Source organism: Neomonachus schauinslandi, chromosome 7 (genome assembly GCF_002201575.2).
Source record: "Neomonachus schauinslandi chromosome 7, ASM220157v2, whole genome shotgun sequence".
In the NCBI taxonomy this organism is placed as follows: Eukaryota; Metazoa; Chordata; class Mammalia; order Carnivora; family Phocidae; genus Neomonachus; species Neomonachus schauinslandi.
This window is the reverse complement of record NC_058409.1, coordinates 82,841,942-82,865,370: the sequence shown is the minus strand read 5'-3', so window position 1 is coordinate 82,865,370 and position 23,429 is coordinate 82,841,942. Positions and strand designations below refer to the sequence as shown.

General features: G+C 39.0%; 1 long non-coding RNA gene across 2 annotated transcripts in view; it reads left to right on the top strand.

Moving 5' to 3' along the window:
• The window catches only part of LOC110588666, a 164,034-nt gene that overhangs the window by 8,887 nt on the left and 131,718 nt on the right, over positions 1-23,429 (top strand). For both annotated transcript variants that reach the window (XR_002480821.1, XR_002480822.1), the window contains exon 2: positions 128-314. This is a non-coding gene — a long non-coding RNA (uncharacterized LOC110588666). The remainder of the gene's footprint in view (positions 1-127; positions 315-23,429) is intronic.

Genomic DNA, 23,429 nt, shown 5'->3' with positions numbered 1-23,429 from the left:
AGAAATCCGCTATGTGTATGGCACCCATCTGGACCCCTTCCTTTAGACCCTCTGGGATTTGGGAGATATGGGAAACACCAATATCATGCTTATGCTGCTTTGACATGCTTTTTTGTCTCTAATCCAGGCATCTCGTGTTTTCTTCTGGTATCCATGAAACAGTGACAGGCCCCAGACCCTTCACAGATCCTGAAACTACTCGTCTGCCTAAGAGAATCATGACACTGTTGGCATAATCTTCACCTCCTTATGCTTTCCCTTCCATGAAGCTGAGAATGAGGATGAGTCAAGTAACATAATAAACTTCTGAGAAGGTAAGGGAAAGAGAGCTAAAGAAAGAGTGCCTTTTCTTCATAGTGTTTCTCACTATTTGAAATATTTATTGACTTACTTTATGTCTGTCTCTTCCAGTAGAATTCAAGCTCCTGGAAGTTGGGGACCTTTTGATTTATCACTGTATCTTAATGAATAAAGTCATGTCTAGCAATGTCAATGCTTAATAAATATTCGTTGAATGAATTAATGATTATTTGGGCCTTGAGCCACTAGTTGGGGTGAATTGGTAGTACTCATAATGGATTGCTCTGGTTCATAATAGAAGTCTGTTTGCTCTTGAATGGCATTTAAAGCTATTCCTCTTGTCTTTGTGAATCTTTATGTTCCTATAAGAGTGTGTTTTTTTATAAGTCCTTTAAAGAGAATTTCCCCCAAAATTATTTTACTAATCATCTTAATTACTCAAGAAAGTCCAATATGGGGATAGAAAGAAATAAACTCTATATAATGAATGACCAGTGTATGCTAGGTGCTTTACCTGTGCTGCCTCATTTAATTCTTTCAACTCTGTAAGATTAGTATGTTAGTATCTATTTTATTTAGAAAGGACATAGATACAGAGAAGTTAGACAACTTGCTTTAGGACACATAGATACTAAATGGTATAGCTTGTTTTTTCTTGGTTCGAAACTTCTCTTTTCAATACAGCATTCTACAGGGTTATGATACTTTATACCTTGTGAACAGATTTTCTAAAGTAACAATTAGGATGTGTATCAGTCAGGGTTCAGTGTAAACAAATAGAAAAATTTTAGGTATTTTCACGAAGGAAAGTATTTAATAGAGGGTGCTTACAAAAATGAATGATTAAGGTTGGAGAAGTGAGTGACAGACAGAGCCTCTGAAAATCAATGATTCCAGTACAATACAGAGTTGACCTATTGGCGGAGCTATGACTGCTGAGGACTTTTAGAATATGAGTATCAGTAACATAACCCTATGATAGCAGGCAGAGCCAGAAAGCTACTGCTGTCCCAACTGCTTATTGTCTTTCAGGGGGCTGAATAATGGGCCATGGAACACTGCTTCAGAAAAATGTTTCAGTGACTTTAATTATTAGGGAAATACAGCCAAGAGTGGTCAGGGAGATGGCCCAACTTCTCTTATGTTTTCTAAATCTTGCATGAATATATCTAATTGCAGACCTAATTCATATCCATAGCTCTAGGTGCAAAGAAGTCTAGAAACTGTTGTAAGCTTCCAGTCTCTGCATTATGAAAGACGCCAGAAGCTGAGGGTGGAATGGACATTAAGTGAGCCAACCTGCAGTATTTACTACGGGCAGTATTGGGAGAAATCCAGACGCAAATACAGAAATACATAAAAGAAATACTTAGAATCAGTGAAGATGTTTAAAACTGACTCTGTCCAGGAAAACCTATAATATGTAATTATTTATTTGAACTCCAAACTCCTGACATTAAAATCTTTATGGTTATGACTTATCTTGGGGAAAATGTCCATGCACATGATAACTAAGGCCAATAATATATCTAAATGTGCACATATCAGAGAAGAGAAAATTATTTGTGGTGTAGGATCATCACTTTCATTTTTTTTATAGTCTTTTGTTTGCTGACACTATTACTGGCATGATTTGGGGGAAGAGGAGGCTTATTTCCAGCAGGCCCCAGGTCTTTCTCTGGATTCTCTTTGGCTCTGGTTTCTCATATGCCAACACAATACTCAAATAGGAAAGGCTTAACAATTTAGTACTCCAAAGCTTCAAAGACACTTAGCACATGCACACATTTTACATGGAGGCCCCAGGGAAGCAAAAAGATTTGCCTGGGATCTCGTGGAGACTGGATTAGAAGCCAAGCTCTCTGGCTCCCTGTCCAAACCTTTCTTCATCACAACAAAATCAAGCCTTGGATTGTATGCCTCCTAAATACAGAATGATATTGTGTATGTGAATATGTGTGTGTGAGAGAGGGAGAGAGAGAGGGAGAGACAGACAGATGCCATTTACATCAAGTTCAGTAAGAGGCCAAACAGCTATATTTTTCAGGAAACATGTTAAGCATGAAGCAAAGTGAGGAAATGTTAACGATCAAAATCTGGTTAGCAGTGGAGGTGGGGAGTTGTTACTAGTAAAAGGCACAAGGGAGCTTGTGGGGTGATGGCAAGGTCTCAGGAGACTCTGTAGGACTGAAACTTTTTTTTGTTAATTTTGAAACGTACTGTAATGTATTTGACTTTCTTGTTTTCAATAACACTTTGTTTTAGTCCTTCCTGTATAATAGAGCTGGGCTAGGTGCTTTTCATGGATTATTTCCTTTAACTCTCACCAGAACACTCTCATGGAGGCACTGTTATTACCCCCATTTCATAGATGAGCAAACTGAGATGCAGCCTTCACTAACCTGTCCAGATCCACACAGTTAGGTAGCAGAGCTGGTATTTGATTCATCTGGCTGCAGTGTCAGCTGCTTAACCATTCTGCTATGCTAGACACCAGAAACTGAGTGGCTGAGTAAATTATGGACTTTTCTTTTTATTATTATTTTACAATCATAAAAGTTATAGTTATGATAACCATGTTAATAAGAGAAAAAAGGAGGATACAAAATTTTATAAACACACACATAGTGATTACATCTGTGTTAAAAATATATGTGCATAGGTATAAAAGACCAGAATATACAACACCAATAAGTTAGGATGATGAAAGTGTGGGTGCTTTGTCCCCCCTCTTCTCTGTTTTCCAAATTTATTTTAAAGTGGCCATTGTAGATGTACAATGGGAAAATGTGCTGTAAAATAAACTTCCCATTTACCTGAAACATAAAATTTCATTTCCACACCCTTCTTTCCTACAGCTTTGTATAATCTTTAGAAGCCTCTTCTGCTCAATGAGTGACTTCATTACTAAATTGATGGCACCAGATCATTCTAGCTATGCAAATCACAAACCCACAGCCAGCTGAGGAAAACGCGGATAAAAGATTACATTAAAAATTAAAGCAACATGGGGAGATGTGGAGATAATGTGCTTACAATTATTTCTACATATTTAATATTTATGCAATTACAAAGCCAGTCATGACAAATCTTAAATCTTGAGTCCTATTCCTTTTGCCCTCTGATATTTTTGACCTTGAACTGAGACTGCCAAATAATACATAAAAAATGGCTGTGGGAGAAGCATTTCCTTTGGCCTATAAATGATAAATGCTTTTTTCTTAGAAAGTGATCTCATTTCTTCCCAGCCTTTGTTTATTTTCAATGCACTGTATTTTTTTACTCTCTTACATTCTGATCACCCTTGAAAGCGCTGGGCTTTCAGTCTTCCACAGTTTGGTTGTGTTGTTTTCTGGTGGTGCTGCTGTGATGTGTTTTCTGTCAGAGGAAATTTACAGGCACATTAGCCTACTTGACAGGCACAATGAGCCACAAGGCTCTCCTAAGGAGAAACTTCCATGTGCTGTGGTGAGGTTTTCTCTGTCTCTCCATCCCACCCTCCCTCTTACACTTTAATACCCCACCATGCTTCAGACACAAATCCCACTTTCATTAATAGGAATTACCTTGGATCCTGAATTTAACTCTTTGGTTCCTGGTAACAGTGTTACATCAGTTCTGCATTAATTAATTCATATTTCTGCAACAATCTGGCTACAGTAGTTTGTGGATAAAACCAATGTCTTCCCTTACAGTCATATAGATACCAAGTAAGGAATGGATGGGAACCTTTTTTTTTCCTATGATGAGTCATTGACACAAAGTGGGGAAAATAACATCCAAGAACTATACAAATGAAAAGCAATATAATTAAATTTTATGGAGGGTGTTTAGAGAGAAAATTCTAAAACAATTTTCTCAGTGTGTCATAGAAAAATGGTCAACAAGAATCAATAAAACTTATTAAAAATTCAAAAACATAAAATGAGACATAACTGAAAGGGCAAACTGTTTTCTTGGCAGATTTCAAATATATTAGAGTATTTCCCTACAGCCATTGGCAAACGGCAGGCCTGTGCATTTTCAGTTTTAGGGGCACCTAGGGGAGTAAATTTGTTAAGACATAGCAGTTCTGGTATATTCAGACCCTGACTTGATGTTAAGCTTCAATTTAACATCTTCCAGATCTCTTTAATAATTTTTGAAGGGTGATTTTATTTTGAGATAATTCCTTTTGTCCTTGATATGTTTGGACCATAAGCACGGAACTATGTAACCTACAGATTATTTAGAACAGTCTATGGGGTGCGTGGCTGGCTCTGTCGGAAGAGTGTGTGGCTCTTGATCTTGGGGTCATGAGTTGGGGTGTAGAGATTACTTAAGTAAATAAACTTTAAAAAAAAAGAAGTTACTTAGAACAGTCTTAAGTCGCATGTAAATTTCTTGCTCGATTCTCTGCTAAGAAGCAGAGAGGTATTTACCAAGCCAATCCATAATATTGGTCTGAACTACTATATTTGTTTACTGAATTTGAATAAATAAATGAATGAAACTTGCCTTATTTGGAAAGTAAGAATAGTTGGCTTCCTGGTGGACTAACTCTTTAGAAAATTAATGAGGAATATTCTTAGTTGGGCCCTATCTTAGTTCAGGCTGCTACAACAAAATACCACAGACTAGGTCACTTATAAACTACAGAAATTTATGGCTCACAGACGAACAGGTTGGAAATCTGAGATCAGGGTGCCATCAAGGTTGGGTGAGGGCCCTCTTCCAGGTTGCAGACTTATTTTTTCTTTGTCTTCACATGGTGGAAGGAGCAAGGGGGCTCTCTTTTATAAGAGCACTAATCCCATTCATGAGGGCTGTACCCTCATGACCTAAACACCTACCAAAGGCCCTACCTGCTATTACCATCACCTTTGGGGCTTGGGATTTCAACATATGAATTATGGGGAGACACGAACATTCAGGCCATAGTAGGCTCCCTTTCCCTTTTTTTCTTTCTTAGAGCCGTACTCTCCAAATTGTTTCAGAATAGCCAACTACGGCTGTGTTCTCACCTATGCCCTTTCTCCCTCCCCATCTTTAAAAGGACAAATGAGACTTCTGTTCTGGCAGCCTGGTGGTCCTTAGAGAGACTGGCTCCTTCCTCAGGCTCCCTAAGAGTGAGAGCAGGCTGTAGATTCTTATCTTTAGAGTGGTTCTTCCTTGGTCTGATTTTCTGCTATGAGGGGGATTCTTCTTTCTGCCTTTTGCTCCTCTGTAATGACTGCAAGGATGAGGAGAGGAACCTAGTTTTCCAGGCTGTCAGGATGACTAGAGATCCCTACAGCCAGTCAGAGCAATGACAAGGGGTGCCATTAATCTGCCCATCATCTGGGAAATACAGAAAATGTCAAGAACAGGAATTGTTTGCCCTCACACAAAGAAAACCAAGGCACCAGTCACTGGACTTTTATATACTGCCATTCTCCATCTAAGGGTCTTCAGTAATAGAATTCATTAATCTAGAGTGACTTGAATAAGACTTTTTTTTCTGAAACAGAAGGCCAATTTAGACAACACCTCAAGGTGTTTTTCAATTCATTTTTTTTTTTTACTTCTCTTTTTTTTTTTATTCTTATGTTAATCCCCATACATTACATCATTAGTTTTAGATGAAGTGTTCCATGATTCATTGTTTGTGCATAACACCCAGTGCTCCATGCAGAATGTGCCCTCCTCAATACCCACCACCAGGCTAACCCATCCTCCCACCCCCCTCCCCTCTAGAACCCTGTTTGTTTTTCAGAGTCCATCGTCTCTCATGGTTCGTCTATCCCTCCGATTTCCCCCGCTTCATTCTTCCCCTCCCGCTACCTTCTTCTTCTTCTTTTTTTTTTTCTTAACATATATTGCATTATTTGTTTCAGAGATACAGATCTGAGATTCAACAGTCTTGCACAATTCACAGCGCTTACCAGAGCACATACCCTCCCCAGTGTCTATCACCCAGTCACCCCATCCTTCCCACCCCACCCCCCACTCCAGCAACCCTCAGTTTGTATCATATGACCTCACTGATATGAGGAATTCTTAATCTCAATTCATTTTTTGCTTGTTTTATTTTTAGTTCCCAGGGTCATGAAATAATGGCTACATTTTAATAAGCAATATAAATTTCTGTCCATATCTAAACCAGTGGGAGATTTTCTCTAATTTTAATGCTGAATTATTTTAACAAAATAATCATCAAATACCTCTGATGTGCCAGGCAGGCACAGCTGTAAATGCTGGATATACAGCATAATGCATATATTAAACCTTCAGAGTGCAGACTGCATCTAGATGCTGAGAATTCTTCAGGCCCTCTGATGAATCCATTCACATTTTTGATACCCACTCATACTTTAAACTGTACTCAGGTGAGCTCTCCAAATTGTAGGTTTCACTGGCTGCCTGAATCCCCTAGGACTAAACCAAAGACATTGAGTTCTAGCTCCTTTATCCCAAACCCAGCCTAGTGGATGAGTTTTTATTGGTATGAGTGTATTCAAGAGTAGAGTTTTATTATCTTCCCAAAGTTCTGAGGACTTTTTTCTTTTGGTAACAAGAACTCTTTCCTGAAAGTCAGTGCCCAGGTAGATGAACTGCCAAAAAGGAGCCTAAAACATGCAAACATTTGCTCATGTGGATGTCTGCACTCATAGCTATCTGGGGAGCTGCTGCAAGATGGATGGAGAGGCAAAATTACTCACTTGGAAGGCTGGCTGTCAAGACAAAATCCAAACCCAGGAGCTTTTCTCCTAAGAACCCCTATGACATTTTATTCTTTAAATAAATCTTTTCTTCCTCTCCTTAGGTGAGAGATTGACATTTTAAGATCAATCATACCTCTGCTTTGCAGGGTTGGTAAACTTAGAACAGGATAAATGGAAATTAAGCAAAATTTCCATTTTTTTGAATAAAAATGCTCAAAATAGATATATTCTAATTCAGTCCAAAAGAGGGATGCTCTTTCCCCAGTGGTCATTCTCATTACTGTGGTTATCTCAAGACCTTTTGATGTCAAAATTTCACCCTGTTTTCTCTAAAAGAACCATTCTGAGCACACACCTGCTGTTTGAATAGCAGCAGAAAGCAAAGGAATCTCACACTATGTTTTTCTGCATCATAGCCAAGAATGTTTTAATGCTTCTGATATAGTCACAAGTTACCACCTTTCCCAGCCCCTCTCCATCATGAGATAAGTTTCACCTGTTACTATAGGCTACAGTTTAATTATTTCCTCCTGTTTCTTTTATTCAGTAGCCCCTCTCTTTTTTTTTTTTTTAACGTGAGCTCTAGGCCCAATGTGGGGCTTGAACTCATGACCCTGAGATCAAGAATAGCATGCTCTACTGACCGAGCCGCCAATTACCCCCTCTTCTTGTTCATAATGGTCTCATTAGCATTTGGCTAGTGTCTCCCAAAACCAGATTTATTCAGCACTTTTAACTAATTTAAAATGATTTCTTGAAAATATAAGGCTCTCAGGCCATTCAGTTAGTCAATACACATTTATTGTGAGCCTGCTGTGTGCCAGGCATTGGAGTAGATGCTGGATACCATAGAATTCCAGGGAGCATGCTGTGGTCAAAGGAATACTAGATGAGCATTAGAAAGTGCCATTCTGGGACCAGCCTTACCCCTGACTACTGTGTGGGCTGGGCAAGGCCTCCAACCTCTGGGGTTCCAGATCTCTCACATGCAAAATAACAGGCAGAGAGAGCTACTCTTCCTTCAGACTCTTAAGTTCTGTTACTGCCGCTGGTTTGGTTAATTGCAGTGGGAACCCCGTGGCCTTGCAAAAGCAAATTCTTTTATAAGCCTTCCCAAAGGGACCTCATTCTAATCCAAGGAGCAGTTTCAGTTCTAAGACGAATGCCTTTCAGAGACCCAAGAAGACATTTAAAGGGGAGTTTGGTCAAATATTTGAGCATGTTTCCCCCCAAATGCTTACCTGCTTTCCAGTTGCTCAGTAGTATAAGGTAGTATAATCTCCAAGCGTGGAGGGTCAATTAGAATTCCAAACACCATGGTTTAATCTCCCAGGATAATAATAAATCCAAGTTACAAAAACAAGCATTAAGTCCAGATAATTCTGGACTTCCAATAGTGACAATTCATGGGGGCATGTTAAAACTCCCCAATTCTGTGGCATTTCAGTGGTTTCAACAGTTTTCATAGCCTCTGAGACTATTGCTATTTTTTTGTTTGTGAATATTGACAATAAAATGAATGCTTGCTGTTTGTACAATATTGTATTGTTCCTAATTTGCAAGCTGCTAGATATTCTTCTAATATCATGTGAGAACTCTGTTTTTTTCTGTCTTCTCACCCTACCAAATGTATTTTAAAAGATAGTTTTTAAGATGCATCTCAAGTTGCAAAATAGTATGCAACAGTTTGGTATTGGGACCAGGCAGGTTATTTGAAATTCATTATGATTCCTCAACTTCTGACATAAAATTAAAGCAAAGAAAACAACAAAGGAAGCCTCATATTGCTCTTTAGATCTCCTCATTCTGCATTTATGGTTAGTTCATTTCAATTTCTTGTATCAAAAGAATATAGTAACTTACCACACACCATTGATCAGAGGGAGGACAGTTTCTTGTTTCCATTTCTTAAAAAAAAAAAAAAAGACCCCACATATACAGCATACATAAATTTTTTTAAAAAATGAAGAAGAGGTAGTAAGGTATGAGTTATATTGAATAGCTTTATTTCTCTGACTTGCTGATAACATTTCATGGCTTTCTCTTCTTTCTTTCCTCCCCCTCACTATAAATATCAGAGCTGATGACTGACTTTTACTGCTGCCTTTCATGCAGACTCCTCGGGCTTGCAAATCAGCTACCGATTCTAGAAACTTTCTGTCTCCCACCCTTGCTTACATTGTTTCCTAATAATGGAGCAAAGGGACACTAAGAACACACAAACATTGTATAGCACACTGATTTGAGTAGTAAAACTCTTTTGAAGGTTGGATTTTGGACTCAATGCTTCAGCTCATTTCAGTCCATTTGGTGCATGGTACAAGGCAGCTACCCACTCAACATTTTGCCTATTGGGAGGATGGCAAAAGGGCAACCTGGACAGATGAACACAAATGGAGCAACATAGAAATGTTGGCAACAAAGCCTTTCTGCAAGCAGTAATTCTACTCCCACTTCAAACTTTGTTGCTCTTTAGAAATAACATTTCAAGATATTTTACCTTTCTAAAATGAGTCACCTTCCCTAATAATGGTCCAGGTTAACACTCTATCACACATATTCTCTAATCTTCTCCTAGCACTTCACACTCATATGCCTATTCTGCCTGATCAAAACTTACACGAAGCAAAGGCAGTGGGTATATTTGGGGCGGGGGGTATATAGACACATATACATATACCTCTGTATATCTAAATGCCATGCTGATTTAGAAATGGAAGAATAGAATAATCAGTCATGGTGATTAGCATTTTTGAGAACATACTATGTGCCAGGCACTATACTAAACACTTTATTACACACTCACACTCACATATACACACACTGTCACTTAACACAATTTGAGGGAGAAACTATTATCACCTCCATTTTATAGATAAGAAAATTGATAGGCAAAGATGTCAAGTGAGTTGCCCGAATCACACAGCTGTAAGGTACCAGAGAGGCATGCTGACCCAGACACTGTGCTGCTTCGCCAAAAACTCAGATGCTTACATCACCCAACAAGTTATGCAACGTATGTGTTATTTGGGAACTTGTTTCCAAACATTAAATAAACTTTGGTGCTATTTCCAGTCTTCTGGATTTGTGACAATTCCATCTTCCCAAAAAGTGAAAGTTCCTCAAGTTACAGCTCCTGGAAAGAAACCTTTAATAAAACCTCAGGCTCAGGGTGCCTGGGTGGCTCAGTCATTAAGCGTCTGCCTTCAGCTCAGGTCATGATCCCAGGGTCCTGGGATCGAGCCCCACATGGGGCTCCCAGCTCCACGGGAAGCCTGCTTCTCCCTCTCCCACTCCTCCTGCTGTGTTCCGAACTCTCTCGCTGTGTCTCTCTCTGTCAAATAAATAAATAAAAACCTTAAAAAATATATATATATTATCTTAAAAAAAAAAAAACCTCAGGCTCTTGGACTGTGCTGGCTGATATGATAGCACATATGGCTACTTAAATTAAACTAATGTAAGCTCCTCAGTCACACTAGACACATTTCCCATGTTCAATAGTGGCATGTGGCTAGTGGCTACTTTGCTAGCCAGCACAGCCATTGGACATTTCCACCATAATAGCAGCGCTGCTCCAGGAGACAGATAACTGAGGAAATACGAAAGAGCAAATGATCCTTGAGCCCCTTCCAGAAAAGGAACTGACATGTGTTTCCAAGGAAGGGACATTTATTGAGTGCCTATTCTTGGCCAGGCACTGTGCTAGGTGCCAACAGCACAATGATCAATATGGATCAATGAGGCAGACATGATCTCTGCCCTTCCTAGAACTTGCAGTCTCTACCAGAGTCAGTCACCCGAGGTAAACACTGCTGTGAACACTGCTATGGTAAGGGAGTCTAAAGTGCTAGGAGGCAGAGAAGACCTAGTAGATGCAGCATCGAACCCTGGCTTCGGGGCAGGAGTCAGGCAAAGCTTTCTGGAGAGAAAGGAAGGTAAACTAAGGTCTTGATTGTGAGAAGGCTCATCAACCAAATACAAGGGGAAAAGTGTTCCTCACTGAAGGAACAGCCTGCGTGAAGACTCAGAAGCAGGGAGAGAGCATGCTGTGCTTTAGAGGAGTTTAAAGAAGTAAAAAAAATTACTTTCTCCACTCTGTTTCTCAGAATCAGAACCTGGATAAAATCTTTTTTTTTTCTTCGTATTTTGACCGAGTTATACTGCATGGAGGGAAGGCAGCAGAGAAGCAAAAAGTGGAGGCTTGTGCAGAGGAGGTATACAGGAGCCGGAAGTGGCCAGTAACAACCCCTTACCACTCAAGTGCTTCAATACGAAGAATGTGCACAGACAGGAGCCTTGAATGTGAATGATGCAGTAGCCACTTGATATGAAGGACAGTGGCCAGATACTGTGGCAGTTTACTAGGATTGTTTTACCAGTCCTCACCATAAGCCTGGATATTTCCCTACATTTATGCTTACATAATTAGAAGTTGGTAGAGCAACCCATGAGACAGAACCACCTGAACTCATGAGCTCTTCTTCTGCTGAAACACCAGGTTATACAGTCTCCCCAGTTACTGCTTCTTCCGTGCCCAGGCTAGTACCACCTAAGAAGACCAGTTTGAGGGATGGTTGAACTCACATGAAGACATGGAAGAAAAGCCAAAGAGTGGAACTAAAACAACTTGTACTGCAGAAAAATTAGTTTGTGCCAAACTAAAGTGTAACCCAAAAAAGGAAGTGGCTGGGGGAAATTCCCTCCTTCTTTCAGAACCTACCTGTTAATAGTTAACCATTTACCAATACTGACTAACCCCAATAGAGTAATTTTGCTTTTTAGCCTTAGAATTTTCTAGAAAAGTACTAAACTAGGATCACTTGTATTTGTCATCTTAATCTAGCAGTGATCAGACTGATTCAAAACATTTATGATTTACAGTGGGATAGTTCAAGCCAACTTTCTTCACAAACTTCCTTCTAAGATTGCCTCAATCTGTTGAAAACTGTTTTATGACTCAACCCAGCGAAAATTTCAGCAGCACGTATCTTCGGATAAAATGCTTCATTCACATCAAGCAGTAATTAAATGTGCAGGGCATGAAATAAGCAGCAAGTTTGGCTTCGGAGCCATCTTACAATCTGTAAACGATCCAAGATAGACCATATGCCTTTAAATCTAGATGACTACATATGTATCCAAGAGAAAGCTAACTGCCATTTCTGCACAAGAGTCATCAAAAGATGAAAAAAGGGAAAAAAAGATGAAAAAAGATTTATGTAGCTTGTCTGATAAATGTATAGTAATACATGTTTGCACTGAGACTTGGTATATGGCTCTTAACTTTCCCTTTTGGTTCTTGATTCAATTCTTCTAGAAGAAGCATTCAAAGTGACAACTCAACCACCATTATCCTTCATAGCTCATTGCCGTGGTCTGGGGTAGCTATTTGACAGACAGAGTTTTTCTAACAAGGGTTGCCACTCCTCTTCTTTTGGTTCCTTACAGAAATCTCTCCCCCATTCTATGCTGGGGTTGGCCACCACTGTACCACGCTGATTCCTGAACAGGCTTGCCATGCCTCAGAGGGGTGATTGGTTCAATCATGACCATGTGACAGAATAAGGCCAATCTGAATCTCCCCAAGATTGCTGTACAGATGGGGGAAGGAGAAGTCTTCCATCCATGGGCTTGCAAAGCTAAGAGGACATGAGAGTGGGGCTCCTGGTGGCCATCTTGCTACTGCACGAAGAGAGCCCACGTGAGAACAGCCAAACAGGGAAAAGGAGAGCTGGGAGATGGAGACAGAGTGCTGACCACGTTGTTTGGGCTTATGGATTCCATCATGTCCAATGTCACTTCATGAGCATTGAATGAGTTAAACAGTGACTGGCAACAATAGGAGGTACTCAGTAAATGTTACAGTCTATCTCTTTTCCTCCCTCTTTGATTTTGGCATCTGCCAGATAAAGATTCAAACCATCTTTGGCAGCCAGCCCTTCTCTTTCTGGCTTTTACAGGAAAGCCAGTAAGAGAATGGAGAATGATGAGCACAAAGTCAGCCCCTCAGAGCAATGCAAGCCCCGTCTGCATCTTACAGATACCTCTTTGGAAGCAGCCCTTCTCTGCTCAGCACACTCACAGCTCAGAAAACCGCCTGGTCCAGAATCAAGCTGGTACGAAAAATGATACTTTATTTCCTGAAAGAGGAAGGAAATGAGTTGGCCAGACCCTAAAGTGGGACCTACTACAGGAAGCAGGCTACATAAGCACTTCAATGGGCATGTAGCTTTCCAATGGCCAATCATATGAAGGTACCAATCTGTTTGGCTGTTTGCCAGTGGCACCATTCTATAGAAAGCAGGCAATCTAGACTGTTAAAAATACATAACTTATCAACCTGACACAGTGTTTAACCTCGTGAAAACCAGACAGCATGGTGGTAATTAGTGCTAAGTACTAACAGTGATTTAAAATTCAGTTACGACGGGGCAAGTAAAGCCACCTCTACTGAATGGTGTTTGAAAATATGCATCCTCTCACACCTGCAAGGCAGTGATGATAAACCTTTTGCTTGCACAATAAATGCTGGTGGTTGATGATCAAATTGGGTTGTTTATGTGCTACAGTATGTGCAGTATGAGAATCCTAAAGGTAATTTCTGAGATCTTATGTTTGTGATTTTTCAGACTCGATAAGCAATATCTTAAATATTGTGGAATTTAGAACTGGAATGGATCCTTGCAGATGAAAGAAACTAAGGTTCAGAAGAGTTTAACGAGCTACTAAATGGCAAGGCAGGGACTTCAAGCCACGTCTTCTGGTTTTCAGTTGGATGGATACCTCTCTGTCACACCCCACTCTCTCAGAGATGATAGCAAAGACATCAGAGTTGGGCTGGATCTTCTAAGACATCTAGCCCAACCTGCTCGTTTATGGGTAAGGTAAGGAAACGGGACCCAAAGAGATGAGGTTTTTGCCAAAAGTCAGAAAGGAATTAGGCTAAAACTTATTGACTCCTGGACCAGTGCTCACTCCTTGTTGCCATGGATAAATAGGCTCTATTAAACTTAGTTGTAAGCACAAGTCATCCCACCATTTAATTTCCATCAAGAGGCAAACAAGCTAATGAACACCCAGTCATCACCAGGGAAATCTGGCAGTGGATTAAGGTCTGGCCATAAAATGTTTTCAAGAGAGACAGCGTCTCCTAGTCAAGAAAGTACTTGGTAACGTATAAATAAACAACTGAACTGAAAGACTATAATCTGCCAGGTGTGTTGTGGTATTTTATTTTTCTTATAGTCACTGCTATCTAGAGGCTGCAGCTATTTCTGATACTGAAACTTCACTGACTTCAGCAAAAAGGCCCTTAAATGGCCTAAAGCATCAAGTCTCTTTTCGGTTCTTGGTTCCTAATTTATTCTGATACGGTAGACAGGGTTAAACTAGATTGTTGTTGTTACAGTTTAAAGTTCACTGCTTCCTAAATTCCTGTAGGATATGTGTATACCAGGTAGAGTCTACATAGCTGTAAATAAGTCTCAGTCTCTTTCTTCCTCTCCTGTTCTTTCTGAAAATTAGAGGAGTTAAGTCATTCTATCTAAGGAAGAGGGGGAAGGTGCGAAGCAAGCCTCTGAGTTGCCTGTCCGCCTACAGAAGAACATTAACATTGTTAATCAGCATTACAGGCTTGGCTTTGCTTCCTAGGGAAATGGTTGGGAGAGATATAAAACGCTTTAATCCTTTCTAAGCAATGTTGTCCTTGGTGATAGTCAGGAAGGAGGGATTTCTTCTTTTCGTTTATACCTTTCAGCAACCTTGTAAAGTTTTGAGTTACTTATAATAAGAACCAAACTAATGTCAAATTAGGTTAATGAGGAATTATCAACTGCTTGCTCTATGGCCAACATTTTGCTAAGCCCTCGTGAAGGGACAAAAAATAATATTGTCCTTGTCCTTTGAAGAGTTCACTATCTTTATAGAGCAACAATGTTTAATAACAAAAACGATAAAATATTGCAGTTCCTTGGGTATAGTGCATTCTGGTAGGGCTGACCCTCATCCAGTGGGGCGTGACTCTGGGAAGCAGTCAGAAGGGCAGTGAGGAATGGAAGGTAGTTCTGAACACTGGAAATAGCCCAATAAGGAACACTAGGGCTGTCTCACATGATGACTCAGGAAAGGAGTCATCTCCATTTTTTTTTTCTTGCTTGCTTTGGTTTCCTGCAACAAAACTCTTAGGGCTACAATGTAGGGGGTCCCTTGCCCACACTTTACTGCTTGGTCCATATGTCATCTTTAATGTGGCTCAGGAAATGGTGTTCTCAAAGCTAGTGAGATGGTGCCGAAGAGCCCCTTCGTTCTTGCTGGTAACACCATTGGCCTCGAACCCCAGGGACTGTTACAGATCTGAACAGACACTTTCCTCTGATGCTGAATGATGAGCCTGAAGTGAGTGAAACCTGCAGTCTTGACTCTTTTATTACTGAGAATAAGAACGTGGTTATTGTTTTCCTTATTTATTTATTTTATTTCCCCAGCCCATACCTTTGTCTTTCATGCAAATAATTCCCTTCATGGGTCTACCCTATTTGTACTTCACTTATATTCTGATTTATCTGGGTTTTGGGTAAACAAATGCTGACATAGCAACTACAACCCTTGAACAAAGAATAGTCAATCAACCCCATTAAGCCCTTTTGGAGCAAAGTAGATGTGCCTACCAGCTCCCCTTTCCAAACTGCTCATATCAGGCTCCATTATAGTTACTCTAGTAACTATAGTTACTCTAGGACTTTGGAGATAGACCCAGGATACTGGGTATTCCCAAATAAGTTCTTTGATTTCTCAGAGTTTCTTCTTCCTTATCTGTAAAATAGACACAATAATAATACTCCCTCCTAATGATGTCAAGAGGATTAAATGAGGTGCTACAAGCAATGTGCTAAATATTATACTTGGCCTATGGGTGAATACGCAATGTTGGCTTTTATTTTTATCATTACCCTTAACACCAATCTGGATGCTCTTTTCAGTTAAATTTTACTGTATCAAAATATGTTGAGGGTGAGTCAGAGACAGGCCACAGTGTGCTCTGTCATTGGTAAAAGAAGAGGGAATGCTGAATTCAAACACAGACCTGTAGCAGATGAACTCTAACAGAAATTTTTATTGTTCTATCAGCAGTATAGTAATACCAAACAATAAAAATAAGCAGCAAAGCACCTGCTACTCCTCCACCCTAACACATTAATTATTATTTTTCTATATTCTTTTTTGATTTTGTCCATCACCAAACATAATTTTGCAGTTACACTTATAGCAGTTTGGATCTATTCAAAAAGCACATAAATGCCCTGGGGAGCAATTATCGATTGCCTACTGAGTATCAGGCCTTATTCTAAAGTACAGGGAACACAAAGAAGAAAATACCTTGAAAATCTACAGTCAATCTAAATAAAATACAGTTTTTTGTATTGGTGGCATATCTTTCTTCCCCCCACAGCACAAGGATTTTCACATGTTGCTGCAGAGGAATGGAGGAATAGTCAAGAAACAAAAGATAATGCATATTTCAGAGCTGATAGTAAAATAGAGAAGTGACTAGAGAATGTGTAATGGCTGGGTTAATTCAAAAAGGCACAGGAATATCCTGCATCAGGAATCACTTATATCACAGAAAAGGGATAAAGTAAGAAATAAAAAAAGAGAATAAAAGGAATTCAGGTAATATATGCATTGTGGGATATCTGCAATAGTGATGACTTCAAAATAAATAGAAATAAACAATCAAAATGTGAAAAAGGGACTCGTTATAAAATTGAAGCCATTCATGAAATGAGACAAGGAAAAAGAAAACTCAGAAACTTAAAGATAAAATTATTTGTATTCTTTATTTGTATTCACTGTTAGCTTAATGTTTGTAGGTACCTCAAAATGGGGTTATCAACCAAAAGAGAGAAATCTATCCATTAATAGAAAAGTAAGAAATCAATGGCAATTAAAAAAAAAATTGTTAAAGGGGCGCCTGGGTGGCTCAGTTGGTTGAGAGTCCAACTCTTGGTTTTGGCTCAGGTCATGATCTCATGGGTCCTGAGATTAAGCCCCGCATCAGGCTCCATGTTCAGCAGGGAATCTGCTTGACAGTTCTCTCCCTCTGCCCCTCTCCACCTCAATAAATAAATAAATAAATCTTTTAAAAGATTTATTGAAATCTCAAAAGCAGTAACAACAAAAAACTCCAAGAAATAAATGAGATAAATGGGAAGCACTTGGTACATATCGTAGGAGAATTTTTGAATTCTCTTTTTCACCCTGAATTATCTTGCTGTTATTATTGCATTTCTTATGGGAATCACATGAACAATTAGGTAATGTATACAGTCTCAGTTGAGATCTTACTGATCCATCACCTTTCTGGTAAGCATTCATTGTCATCAGAAAGAAAATTATATACTTGACCATTAAAATAATCAACTTCCTTAAATCTTAGCAAACTCTCACCCAGAAATGAAAGTGTAAGTGACTTTTACTGACAAAAGTAATGCTTCTAGGAAGGTTATTGCTTAGTTAACTGGTTTCCAAAATACTGCTAGAGAAGCACAATAGGAATTATTGTTCTGACAGGGCTGGCATGGGTTGGATATTGGTGAATTTCAAGTCTTTCCTCTGATCAGTTGATGTCCATGACTCAATAATAAGATGGACAATTGAATTGATGTCAATCATTTGTTAAAAGTAATCTAACAACAAAAAAACCCTCAAAATACTTTAAATGTAAGTTGGAAATTAAAATTTATAATACATCCAATGCAATAGAATGCTAATCAGCTATGAAAATAACATACATGCACCAAATGTATATAATGTATATAAATATTTTACAGAAATCACATGAATATGTGAATATGTGATATCCAATGAGGATATATAATATACATAGATAGTCAAGACATGGAAAGGTACTCAAGATAGCTATTAAATAAAAATTCTAGTTATATAATAGCATCATATACATATCCTTTATAGGGCACCTGGGTGGCTCAGTCAGTTAAGCATCCGACTCTTGATTTTGGCTTGGGTCATGATCTCAGGATTGTGAGATCGAACCCCACATTGGGCTCCGCACCCTGCGCAGAGTCTGCTTAAGATTATTTTCTCTCTCCTTCTCCCTCTGCCCCTCCCCCTGCTCATGTACTCTAAATAAATAAATACATAAATAAATAATAAAATCTTTTTAAGAAAGTTACATATCCCTTCTAAAGGGAAATTACATACACATAAAATTATTTCTGGAAGGGTACACAAGAGATTGTAAATAGTGACTACCTCTAGAATGAGACTGTGGTGAGAAGTATATTTGTGCTTTTCAGTTTATACACCATCATATTGTTTGAATTTTTAGCCCTGAGCATGAATTACCATAATAGTAAACTAGTTTAAAACTGAAAAAAAAAATTAATGAAAAATTGCAAGGATAATTAATGGCCAATGGCAAATATATCAAAGAAACAATTGAAAGCTTAATAAAGGGAAATCATTATTTGGTCCAAAAAGGTGAGAGAAATAATTTTCAATGAAAATAAATTTATTTAACAATTCTAAGATAGAACAGCCAGAAAATAAATGCTAAATAATACCTTAAACACATTAGTTGCCATGTGTTAACAGCACTAAATTATAAGGAAAACTGTGAAACTAATGATTTTTTTTTCAAAAAGTCAATTGCTTTAATTATCAAGAATCAAATATATAAATGGAACTTTTCTCAAAGAACTTTATGAGTTTCCCTATGAATATGCATCTAAAAGACAGAAGGCTTCTTCCCTTCTTCCTAAACACTCACGCACACACATAGCTCTGCCATGCACTGTCAACATATGCTCACTACTGAAGGGAAATTTAATTTCATGACCCACCTAAAATATCGACATCTAAATGTAGACATTCTTTTCATTGCAATAGCTGCTGCAACTATACCCTTACATGGTAAAGAAACATTCAAAGGGATATATACATTTTTGGAGGGTGTCACATGGTAATTTAACATGTGGCACTTGCAAAGGATAGGCATTGGGGTAAGAGGAGCTGCTTCCTTGCAGTACCCATTCTGGGCCAAATCGTGCCTGTGGTCATCAGATGTGTCTACTCACTCCTCTCAGTATTTATGTTAATATCACAAGGGATTCTTGTAACATAAAACTTTGTAGTGACAATGCAAAAGGCAAAATAAGAATGTCTGAATCCAGACTGTGGAATTAGTGTATGAGATCATAAATAGGTAACAAATACTATATGGTTCTCTCAATAACCCCAAATCCTTCTCATTAAAAGAGGGGTGAAGACTTGAGCCTGGTCCCATTTGGACCCTCACCTTCTTGCCTATCTTCCACTCATCCTCTTTCATATCCTTAAACTGTTATTAGTAGCTTACTATTAATGATGATTCTTGTTACCGTTTATTGAGAACCTAGCATATATCGATCACTGTACCAACCACATTGCATGTACTTACCAGATTCTTATAATTCTACAAGGAAGTAAGGGCTCAAAGAGGGCACATGGTTAGTAATTGATAAATAATAATAATTACAAATAATAATGGATAATACAAAAAATAAGATGAGAATACTGTTGTACCATTTAGGTTTCTGGGTTGCAAATGATAGATTCTGACTCTGCTTAACATAAGCACAACAGTAACCTACTGGAAGAATATCAGAGACCTCACAGTGTCTATGAATATCCTTCCAGAAATTACATATATATACTTTTTCCCTTTATTATTTTTTTTCCCTTTAAAAAATATGTCATATTATGCTGGAGAGGTGGGCCCAAAACTTATTGGAGGAACACAGGAAGAGGCTAGGCAGTCAAAAGTTTAGCCCAAGTCATGCCACTTGTTCATAATAGAAAATAAAATGGACACAGTGAATGGCCATCAAGGAGAATGGCTGAATAAATTATGATGCATTTAATGGAATATAATGCAGCCATTAATAAAGATGAATTGAGCTCTCACTGATAGTTTGGAGAGATTTCCATAAGGAGTTGCTGAGTAAGAAAAGCGAGATGCGGGCACCTGGGTGGCTCAGATGGTTGGGCGTCTGCCTTCGGCTCAGGTCGTGATCCCGGGGTCCTGGGATCGAGTCCCGCATCGGGCTCCCTGCTCCCTGGGAGCCTGCTTCTCCCTCTGCCTCTCTCTCTCTGTCTCTCATGAATAAAAAAAAAAAAAAAGAAAAGCGAGATGCAGGAAAGTATCTATAATATGATCCCATCTTGATAAAACATCACAGAGCCTACATATTCATGTATATATGAATATGAATATGTATTTGTCCATGTATGACTACATGATACAGAGAAAAACATGGAAGGATATAGTCTAGGTTGTTACCAGAAGTGTTTGGCTGGGGTGGGGCAAAGGGCAGCATAAGGGATGATAGAATCAAGGACAACAAAAAACTGAAAAGCACACTGTGCGTATATGATTGCATTTCTGCATTTTTGCATAGTTGTGTTTATATGTGGCACATGTAATAAATAACAAATTTTTAAATGCCAGGGGAAGGGTCTGGTTAGAATTCTGTCACCGCTGTGGCATCAACATGAGTTTTCTTTTTTATTTTTTTAAAGATTATATTTATTTATTTGAGAGAGAGTAAGAGAGAGCATGAGAGGGGAGAGGGTCAGAGGGAGAAGCAGACCCCCTGCTGAGCCAGGAGCCCGATGTGGGACTCAATCCTGGGACTCCAGGATCATGACCTGAGCCGAAGGCAGACACTTAACTGACTGAGCCACCCAGGCTCCCCTCAACATGAGATTTCTACATCTGTGCCTTTTCTACAGCCTTTGCTCTAGAAGGAGAGCATCTGAAGATGGAGAGCATCTCCTGGTCTGAGCAAGTATATTAGTCAGCTCAGCTATTGAACATATGTAAACAGATGTTACAAAATACCACAGGCTGGGTAGCTTAAACAACACAAATTTACTTCTCACAGTTCTGGAGACTAGAAGTCCAAGATCAAGGTTCAGCTGATTGAGGTTCTGGTGAGACCTTTCTTCCTGGATTGTAGACAGCTTGTAGGCAGCTACCATCTCACTTTAGCCTCTTATGACCTCTTCTTGTGGGCCAGGATAGACCTCCTTCTCTCTCGCTCTCTCTCTCATTCTCTCTTCCTTTTCTCATAAGGCCACCAGTTCCATTGGATTAGAGCCCCACTCTGATGTCGTTTAACCTTAATTACCTCCTAAAGACCCTGTCTTCAAATACAGTTACATTGGAGATTAGGGCTTCAACACATCAACTTTGGGGGAGATACAATTCAGTCCATAGTAGTGAAGAAGCTTCTTTATTTTTTTTTTTTAAGATTTTATTTATTTATTTCACAGAAAGAGAGATAGTGAGAGCAGGAACACAAGCAGGGGGAGTGGGAGAGCGAGAAGCAGGCTTCCTGCCGAGCAGGGAGCCCGATGTGGGACTCGATCCCAGGACCCCGGGATCATGACCTGAGCCGAAGGCAGACACTTAACGACTGAGCCACCCAGGCGCCCAAAGCTTCTTTATTTTTTATTCCATCATGGGAATCTCGGTCCTGACTTCCACTAGACTCATACACACAATGGCAGATTCTCCAAACACCTAAAGGTGGTTTGGCTGGGTGGCCAATGACACTTGACTAAAACCCATGTACACTTTTTACTATGCCAGATAGTTTCCTCTGCAAAGATAATTTAGTCTCTGTGTATTAATCATGTATGTTTAGACTTTAGGTATAAGGTCTTTAGCAACTACATTTCTATTGCGTGAGCTACCACTTTTCCTAATTTGCTATTGTACCAATCCAAATTTAATCTGTAAGATATTTTGGGGGTGGGGATGGGGTTGAGGGATATCTTTTATATTTCTATATTGTCTCTCTCTTTGCTGTGTGGTGATAGTAAGAAGGATTATACAGACCATGCTGACTTTTGGACAGAAAATATTCATTCATACCTGAAAAAGATTCTCCTTCTGAGCAAGAATCACTGGCTACAATACTCCTTCTTTTGTCACACTATCAAATACTGCCTGGCTACAATCACAACAATTTTGCAATTGAATTATTTCATATCTGCCTTAATGGATTAAGCTATTGCACCTAGTTATTATTGTTTCACAAGACCCCTTGGTAGACCAAACATCCAAAATGACTCCCTGCTCTCTAGTCCCAAGCACAGTTTCTATGAGGCTAAAATCCATGCAGTCATTGTAAATGCATAAAAATTCTTGGAAATCTATTGAACATATGTAACAGATGTTACATAATGGATACTAAAATTCAAAACTGTGTTTCATAAAAATGCCTTTGAGAAGAGTAAAGCCAGAAAAACACAAAAGAATATAAATACTATGCTACCATTTGTGTAAGAAACAAGAAAGCATTCATTCACATACCTACCTATCTTTACAAAATGAAACATTGGAAGATATAATGGGCTGATTTGTGTTTCCTCAAAATTCTTACAGTAAAGCCCTAGCCCCTAGTACCTAAGACTAGGTAGGATCTTTATGGGCTAACTAAGTTAAAATGAGCCCATTAGGGTGGGCGCTGGTCCAGTCTCACTGATGTCCTTGTAAGAAGAGGAGATGAGGACACAAAGAGAGACAGCAGGAGGATGAGTGAGCAGAGGAGTGACCATGTGAAGAGGCAGTGAGAGGGTGGCCAAGCAGAGAGGCCTCAGAGGAGTACACTGAGCATGCATATTTTGGTGTCTAATATTCTTTTCTCAAAAGGAACCAGGGCTTCTTAGAGAAATACCAGAAGACTGGAGCAGAAAAGGTACAAAATGAACCTACAACGTTTTGTTGTGCCAGAAATAAAGGAAGTGATTTTAAAAAATGATAGAGGCTAGTTCGAAGGGTCTAACACTGGCCAAATTGGGACAATGTTAATGCCAAAATAACTGAGTCCAATCATGAATTATAAATTAATTATAAGCTAGGAATCTACATGTTCATACTGAGAATAAGATAAATGGATAAGGGAGAGGAAGGGCTCTTGCTTACAGTATAATGTGCAATGGATTCTAAATATAGGGCTAATTTTGATGGGGAGCAGGATATTTGCATAGTCTTCAAGAAATTTCCCATAGGTTGATTGTTAGTTATAAGGGAAAACATAGTAACTATGTAGTACACAAATACCAGGACACCTTCACCACTTAATCAAAATTCACGTCACCAATGAAGAGCAAATAGACATCATGTGCTTCCAGATGTGATATCTTGAAAAGGATACAACATTGCTTATCCGATATTCTGGCCAGTAATGTATAACCTGAATTAAATCATGAGGAAGTATCAGACAAGCCCAAATGAGAAACAGTGTATATTTTTGTATATTTCAAAAAAAAAATTAATAACATGAAAGTCACACAAAGCCTGTGGAAGTTTTCCAGTGAAAGGCTGATAACTAAATGCAATATTTGATCCTAGACTGGATCCTATTCTGGAGGGAA